The sequence below is a fragment of the Lissotriton vulgaris genome, unplaced genomic scaffold, assembly GCF_964263255.1.
Source record: "Lissotriton vulgaris unplaced genomic scaffold, aLisVul1.2 SCAFFOLD_1545, whole genome shotgun sequence".
Lineage (NCBI taxonomy): Eukaryota > Metazoa > Chordata > Amphibia > Caudata > Salamandridae > Lissotriton > Lissotriton vulgaris.
In genome coordinates, this window is record NW_028247213.1 from 580,726 (window position 1) to 588,954 (window position 8,229).

General features: G+C 39.8%; 3 non-coding genes across 3 annotated transcripts; all 3 read left to right on the plus strand.

Moving 5' to 3' along the window:
- The first annotated feature begins 2,256 nt into the window (after positions 1–2,256).
- TRNAP-UGG (transfer RNA proline (anticodon UGG)) lies at positions 2,257–2,328 on the plus strand. Its single transcript has one exon. It is a non-coding gene; the product is annotated as a tRNA-Pro (tRNA).
- Positions 2,329–4,824: 2,496 nt separating this feature from the next.
- Positions 4,825–4,896, plus strand: TRNAP-UGG (transfer RNA proline (anticodon UGG)). The gene has a single exon. It is a non-coding gene; the product is annotated as a tRNA-Pro (tRNA).
- Positions 4,897–7,402: 2,506 nt separating this feature from the next.
- TRNAP-UGG (transfer RNA proline (anticodon UGG)) lies at positions 7,403–7,474 on the plus strand. Its single transcript has one exon. It is a non-coding gene; the product is annotated as a tRNA-Pro (tRNA).
- Positions 7,475–8,229: the final 755 nt, after the last annotated feature.

The window sequence follows — 8,229 nt, forward strand, 5'->3', positions numbered from 1 at the left end:
CAGAAGAATCAACTGTAGACATCTGTTTCTGTAGTGTAGTGGTTATCACGTTCGCCTCACACGCGAAAGGTCCCCGGTATGAAACCGGGCAGAAACAGTTGTTATATTGTCTTGGCTGCAATGTTGAGAGGTGCCGTTTTGCCATGAAATTGTCCAGGCCCTGAAGATGGTTTCATGCAGACTCATTCCAAGAAAGTGAATTCTCTTAAAAACACTAAAGTAATTGGCATGTGGATGTATCTGTTGATTCACAGACCTCGCTTTCATAAGAGCCCTGCATTCTGTTCATTGCTCACCTAGAACATGCATTAACTTTGGGAATTGTTGGCACCAACAGGCATCTTAGTTTAGTGGAGTGTTTCTGGTGTTTAAGTGCAGAAGCCCTGGGCTCAATTCCTCGGTGACCCTTCTCAAGGTGATGATACAAATGCATCGTCACCTTTACGTTTAATGTCAGAATTGTTTATTTCTATTTGGTGGTGTATGAATGCTTGCAATAGTATGTTGATTTTTTCTAGCCTTGAATGAATAAAAGCAAATCACTCCTCTTTATGTATTTTTCTAATACATTGATATTTGCATCTCCTTTCCTAGCCTGCATTTTTCACTATCTTACAGGCTGTATATAATAAGTATCAATTCAGGGGCCCTTCTATTACTCAATTCACAACTATTCTATCCTGGCATTGATAAGCAATCTACATCTGCTTCTGTTGTGTATTGGTTATCATGTTTACCTGACGTGTGAAAGCCCCATGTTTGACAGTGCGCGTTAATAAAGAGACCAATGATTTGTATTAAAAGTTGGCATGTGTTTTTGTTACCTTGCACCGGCCAAAAAGTGCCGGAAATGACTTCATTTGCAGTCACTTGAAAAGTAGGAATTCTCAAATAAATGGTAAGAGGTTGGAACAAATCTAAAGGAATGCATGGCATATCTATATGTATGTGTACGCAGGTATCCATATATAAAGATAGATAGATAGATAGATAGATAGATAGATAGATAGATAGATAGATAGATAGATAGATAGATAGATAGATAGATAGATAGATAGATAGATAGATAGATAGATAGATAGATAGATAGATAGATAGATAGATAGATAGATAGATAGATAGATAGATAGATAGATAGATATTGGGAGAGAGAGAGCGTTAATATAAACTGAGACTTTATTTTCCATCAAGCTGTCTTTCCTTTCCTTCAGGAGCAGAATGTTCTGATCATCAGCGCTCCAGAATCTAGTGCTTGGTTGGCAAGCATCACACATTGTGATGTGTTAGCTAAGAGTTCCATGTCGTTCAGACTCATATATTCCTCTGTAGTTGTACCTTGGTGATTCAACAAAATGTGGCATCATAAGCAGCATTCTACTGCCATAGACTGGGCAGAAAAAACATTTAGAATTTCACTGAAAAAGAAAAAAAGCATACTTAGGCAGAGCTTTCTGGACAGTAAGGACATTAGAGTAAGTGATGAATAAGCACTGCTTTTGTTAATTTACATAGGCAGAACAGAGACTGCTGGGAAAAGCCTGAAATTAAAGGCACAGAAAATGCCTGCTTCTGGATAGAACACTGAGAAGGGTTGAAAGTTTTTTCTCTGACCCTGGCCACTTATACAAGCAATCCTATGATAGTCAGAAGGACCCACCCTAAAAAGGAAGGGACAACCATTTGGACCCTTTCCACCTTTTCTATATCTCGCCTGATCGAGCCTGATCGAGCGCTGATTGAGCGGATTAGCACATGTACTTCTCATTTTGGGAAGGTATTGCTTAGCTTGCTACCAGCAGCTCAGTTATGTTATGATGTTAGAGGCTTGCAAGGAATGCTTTAGTCCTGCATTAGGCAGTTTTTATTGCTACTTGCATTCAAGGGAAAGATAATTAGCCAGAATCTGTGGCCCAGTTATTCAGCTTGGCATTCCGATTTGCACAAAGGGAATAAGCATTTGAGAAAAAATGCAACATGTGTTTCTTATGTTGTTATGAACAGCTTTTTATTCTTTCTCTTTAGGGTCTAGCCACTGCAGAAATAGATAAATAAGTGCTGACTTGCTGTAAGACGTGTCCAATGCTGGGACAAAATAAAAGGGGACACTTATAAATGATAGTGATATCATTTGAGAAAGGGTAAGTTGACACTGAATTTCATGTGTATTCACAGACCAAGCATGAAAAAGTCCCCAGCATGATCTTCATTGCGTGCTTAGAGCTGGTATTAGCTTTTCAGAGGTGCGGGCCTTTCGAAGGCTCGTTGGTCTAGGGGTATGATTCTCGCTTTGGGTGCGAGAGGTCCCGGGTTCAAATCCCGGATGAGCCCTTTCATTGGTGCTTTTTTAAAGTAGTATTGAAGTATGCATTTCAAAGCCAATATCAATTTTCTCTTTGCAGTAGTGGATGAATATTTGCTAGAGTCTCATGCTTTTAACCTTGCCCTGCCTGAGCAAATAGGAAACATTTCTCTTTAAGCATTTTGCAAAAATGCTGAACTTGCATGGCATATACAAGCGTTCAGCTAGGGCTGTCTGGGAAGGTTGCATGAAAGAAATCTAAAACCAGAGGCCCTTGGAATAGCCTGTTTTGAGAAGTTTCATCACAGAAGAATCAACTGTAGACATCTGTTTCTGTAGTGTAGTGGTTATCACGTTCGCCTCACACGCGAAAGGTCCCCGGTATGAAACCGGGCAGAAACAGTTGTTATATTGTCTTGGCTGCAATGTTGAGAGGTGCCGTTTTGCCATGAAATTGTCCAGGCCCTGAAGATGGTTTCATGCAGACTCATTCCAAGAAAGTGAATTCTCTTAAAAACACTAAAGTAATTGGCATGTGGATGTATCTGTTGATTCACAGACCTCGCTTTCATAAGAGCCCTGCATTCTGTTCATTGCTCACCTAGAACATGCATTAACTTTGGGAATTGTTGGCACCAACAGGCATCTTAGTTTAGTGGAGTGTTTCTGGTGTTTAAGTGCAGAAGCCCTGGGCTCAATTCCTCGGTGACCCTTCTCAAGGTGATGATACAAATGCATCGTCACCTTTACGTTTAATGTCAGAATTGTTTATTTCTATTTGGTGGTGTATGAATGCTTGCAATAGTATGTTGATTTTTTCTAGCCTTGAATGAATAAAAGCAAATCACTCCTCTTTATGTATTTTTCTAATACATTGATATTTGCATCTCCTTTCCTAGCCTGCATTTTTCACTATCTTACAGGCTGTATATAATAAGTATCAATTCAGGGGCCCTTCTATTACTCAATTCACAACTATTCTATCCTGGCATTGATAAGCAATCTACATCTGCTTCTGTTGTGTATTGGTTATCATGTTTACCTGACGTGTGAAAGCCCCATGTTTGACAGTGCGCGTTAATAAAGAGACCAATGATTTGTATTAAAAGTTGGCATGTGTTTTTGTTACCTTGCACCGGCCAAAAAGTGCCGGAAATGACTTCATTTGCAGTCACTTGAAAAGTAGGAATTCTCAAATAAATGGTAAGAGGTTGGAACAAATCTAAAGGAATGCATGGCATATCTATATGTATGTGTACGCAGGTATCCATATATAGATAGATAGATAGATAGATAGATAGATAGATAGATAGATAGATAGATAGATAGATAGATAGATAGATAGATAGATAGATAGATAGATAGATAGATAGATAGATAGATAGATAGATAGATAGATAGATAGATAGATATGGAGAGAGAGAGCGTTAATAAAAACTGAGACTTTATTTTCCATCAAGCTGTCTTTCCTTTCCTTCAGGAGCAGAATGTTCTGATCATCAGCGCTCCAGAATCTAGTGCTTGGTTGGCAAGCATCACACATTGTGATGTGTTAGCTAAGAGTTCCATGTCGTTCAGACTCATATATTCCTCTGTAGTTGTACCTTGGTGATTCAACAAAATGTGGCATCATAAGCAGCATTCTACTGCCATAGACTGGGCAGAAAAAACATTTAGAATTTCACTGAAAAAGAAAAAAAGCATACTTAGGCAGAGCTTTCTGGACAGTAAGGACATTAGAGTAAGTGATGAATAAGCACTGCTTTTGTTAATTTACATAGGCAGAACAGAGACTGCTGGGAAAAGCCTGAAATTAAAGGCACAGAAAATGCCTGCTTCTGGATAGAACACTGAGAAGGGTTGAAAGTTTTTTCTCTGACCCTGGCCACTTATACAAGCAATCCTATGATAGTCAGAAGGACCCACCCTAAAAAGGAAGGGACAGCCATTTGGACCCTTTCCACCTTTTCTATATCTCGCCTGATCGAGCCTGATCGAGCGCTGATTGAGCGGATTAGCACATGTACTTCTCATTTTGGGAAGGTATTGCTTAGCTTGCTACCAGCAGCTCAGTTATGTTATGATGTTAGAGGCTTGCAAGGAATGCTTTAGTCCTGCATTAGGCAGTTTTTATTGCTACTTGCATTCAAGGGAAAGATAATTAGCCAGAATCTGTGGCCCAGTTATTCAGCTTGGCATTCCGATTTGCACAAAGGGAATAAGCATTTGAGAAAAAATGCAACATGTGTTTCTTATGTTGTTATGAACAGCTTTTTATTCTTTCTCTTTAGGGTCTAGCCACTGCAGAAATAGATAAATAAGTGCTGACTTGCTGTAAGACGTGTCCAATGCTGGGACAAAATAAAAGGGGACACTTATAAATGATAGTGATATCATTTGAGAAAGGGTAAGTTGACACTGAATTTCATGTGTATTCACAGACCAAGCATGAAAAAGTCCCCAGCATGATCTTCATTGCGTGCTTAGAGCTGGTATTAGCTTTTCAGAGGTGCGGGCCTTTCGAAGGCTCGTTGGTCTAGGGGTATGATTCTCGCTTTGGGTGCGAGAGGTCCCGGGTTCAAATCCCGGATGAGCCCTTTCATTGGTGCTTTTTTAAAGTAGTATTGAAGTATGCATTTCAAAGCCAATATCAATTTTCTCTTTGCAGTAGTGGATGAATATTTGCTAGAGTCTCATGCTTTTAACCTTGCCCTGCCTGAGCAAATAGGAAACATTTCTCTTTAAGCATTTTGCAAAAATGCTGAACTTGCATGGCATATACAAGCGTTCAGCTAGGGCTGTCTGGGAAGGTTGCATGAAAGAAATCTAAAACCAGAGGCCCTTGGAATAGCCTGTTTTGAGAAGTTTCATCACAGAAGAATCAACTGTAGACATCTGTTTCTGTAGTGTAGTGGTTATCACGTTCGCCTCACACGCGAAAGGTCCCCGGTATGAAACCGGGCAGAAACAGTTGTTATATTGTCTTGGCTGCAATGTTGAGAGGTGCCGTTTTGCCATGAAATTGTCCAGGCCCTGAAGATGGTTTCATGCAGACTCATTCCAAGAAAGTGAATTCTCTTAAAAACACTAAAGTAATTGGCATGTGGATGTATCTGTTGATTCACAGACCTCGCTTTCATAAGAGCCCTGCATTCTGTTCATTGCTCACCTAGAACATGCATTAACTTTGGGAATTGTTGGCACCAACAGGCATCTTAGTTTAGTGGAGTGTTTCTGGTGTTTAAGTGCAGAAGCCCTGGGCTCAATTCCTCGGTGACCCTTCTCAAGGTGATGATACAAATGCATCGTCACCTTTACGTTTAATGTCAGAATTGTTTATTTCTATTTGGTGGTGTATGAATGCTTGCAATAGTATGTTGATTTTTTCTAGCCTTGAATGAATAAAAGCAAATCACTCCTCTTTATGTATTTTTCTAATACATTGATATTTGCATCTCCTTTCCTAGCCTGCATTTTTCACTATCTTACAGGCTGTATATAATAAGTATCAATTCAGGGGCCCTTCTATTACTCAATTCACAACTATTCTATCCTGGCATTGATAAGCAATCTACATCTGCTTCTGTTGTGTATTGGTTATCATGTTTACCTGACGTGTGAAAGCCCCATGTTTGACAGTGCGCGTTAATAAAGAGACCAATGATTTGTATTAAAAGTTGGCATGTGTTTTTGTTACCTTGCACCGGCCAAAAAGTGCCGGAAATGACTTCATTTGCAGTCACTTGAAAAGTAGGAATTCTCAAATAAATGGTAAGAGGTTGGAACAAATCTAAAGGAATGCATGGCATATCTATATGTATGTGTACGCAGGTATCCATAGATAGATAGATAGATAGATAGATAGATAGATAGATAGATAGATAGATAGATAGATAGATAGATAGATAGATAGATAGATAGATAGATAGATAGATAGATAGATAGATAGATAGATAGATAGATAGATAGATAGATAGATAGATAGATATTGGGAGAGAGAGAGCGTTAATAAAAACTGAGACTTTATTTTCCATCAAGCTGTCTTTCCTTTCCTTCAGGAGCAGAATGTTCTGATCATCAGCGCTCCAGAATCTAGTGCTTGGTTGGCAAGCATCACACATTGTGATGTGTTAGCTAAGAGTTCCATGTCGTTCAGACTCATATATTCCTCTGTAGTTGTACCTTGGTGATTCAACAAAATGTGGCATCATAAGCAGCATTCTACTGCCATAGACTGGGCAGAAAAAACATTTAGAATTTCACTGAAAAAGAAAAAAAGCATACTTAGGCAGAGCTTTCTGGACAGTAAGGACATTAGAGTAAGTGATGAATAAGCACTGCTTTTGTTAATTTACATAGGCAGAACAGAGACTGCTGGGAAAAGCCTGAAATTAAAGGCACAGAAAATGCCTGCTTCTGGATAGAACACTGAGAAGGGTTGAAAGTTTTTTCTCTGACCCTGGCCACTTATACAAGCAATCCTATGATAGTCAGAAGGACCCACCCTAAAAAGGAAGGGACAGCCATTTGGACCCTTTCCACCTTTTCTATATCTCGCCTGATCGAGCCTGATCGAGCGCTGATTGAGCGGATTAGCACATGTACTTCTCATTTTGGGAAGGTATTGCTTAGCTTGCTACCAGCAGCTCAGTTATGTTATGATGTTAGAGGCTTGCAAGGAATGCTTTAGTCCTGCATTAGGCAGTTTTTATTGCTACTTGCATTCAAGGGAAAGATAATTAGCCAGAATCTGTGGCCCAGTTATTCAGCTTGGCATTCCGATTTGCACAAAGGGAATAAGCATTTGAGAAAAAATGCAACATGTGTTTCTTATGTTGTTATGAACAGCTTTTTATTCTTTCTCTTTAGGGTCTAGCCACTGCAGAAATAGATAAATAAGTGCTGACTTGCTGTAAGACGTGTCCAATGCTGGGACAAAATAAAAGGGGACACTTATAAATGATAGTGATATCATTTGAGAAAGGGTAAGTTGACACTGAATTTCATGTGTATTCACAGACCAAGCATGAAAAAGTCCCCAGCATGATCTTCATTGCGTGCTTAGAGCTGGTATTAGCTTTTCAGAGGTGCGGGCCTTTCGAAGGCTCGTTGGTCTAGGGGTATGATTCTCGCTTTGGGTGCGAGAGGTCCCGGGTTCAAATCCCGGATGAGCCCTTTCATTGGTGCTTTTTTAAAGTAGTATTGAAGTATGCATTTCAAAGCCAATATCAATTTTCTCTTTGCAGTAGTGGATGAATATTTGCTAGAGTCTCATGCTTTTAACCTTGCCCTGCCTGAGCAAATAGGAAACATTTCTCTTTAAGCATTTTGCAAAAATGCTGAACTTGCATGGCATATACAAGCGTTCAGCTAGGGCTGTCTGGGAAGGTTGCATGAAAGAAATCTAAAACCAGAGGCCCTTGGAATAGCCTGTTTTGAGAAGTTTCATCACAGAAGAATCAACTGTAGACATCTGTTTCTGTAGTGTAGTGGTTATCACGTTCGCCTCACACGCGAAAGGTCCCCGGTATGAAACCGGGCAGAAACAGTTGTTATATTGTCTTGGCTGCAATGTTGAGAGGTGCCGTTTTGCCATGAAATTGTCCAGGCCCTGAAGATGGTTTCATGCAGACTCATTCCAAGAAAGTGAATTCTCTTAAAAACACTAAAGTAATTGGCATGTGGATGTATCTGTTGATTCACAGACCTCGCTTTCATAAGAGCCCTGCATTCTGTTCATTGCTCACCTAGAACATGCATTAACTTTGGGAATTGTTGGCACCAACAGGCATCTTAGTTTAGTGGAGTGTTTCTGGTGTTTAAGTGCAGAAGCCCTGGGCTCAATTCCTCGGTGACCCTTCTCAAGGTGATGATACAAATGCATCGTCACCTTTACGTTTAATGTCAGAATTGTTTATTTCTATTTGGTG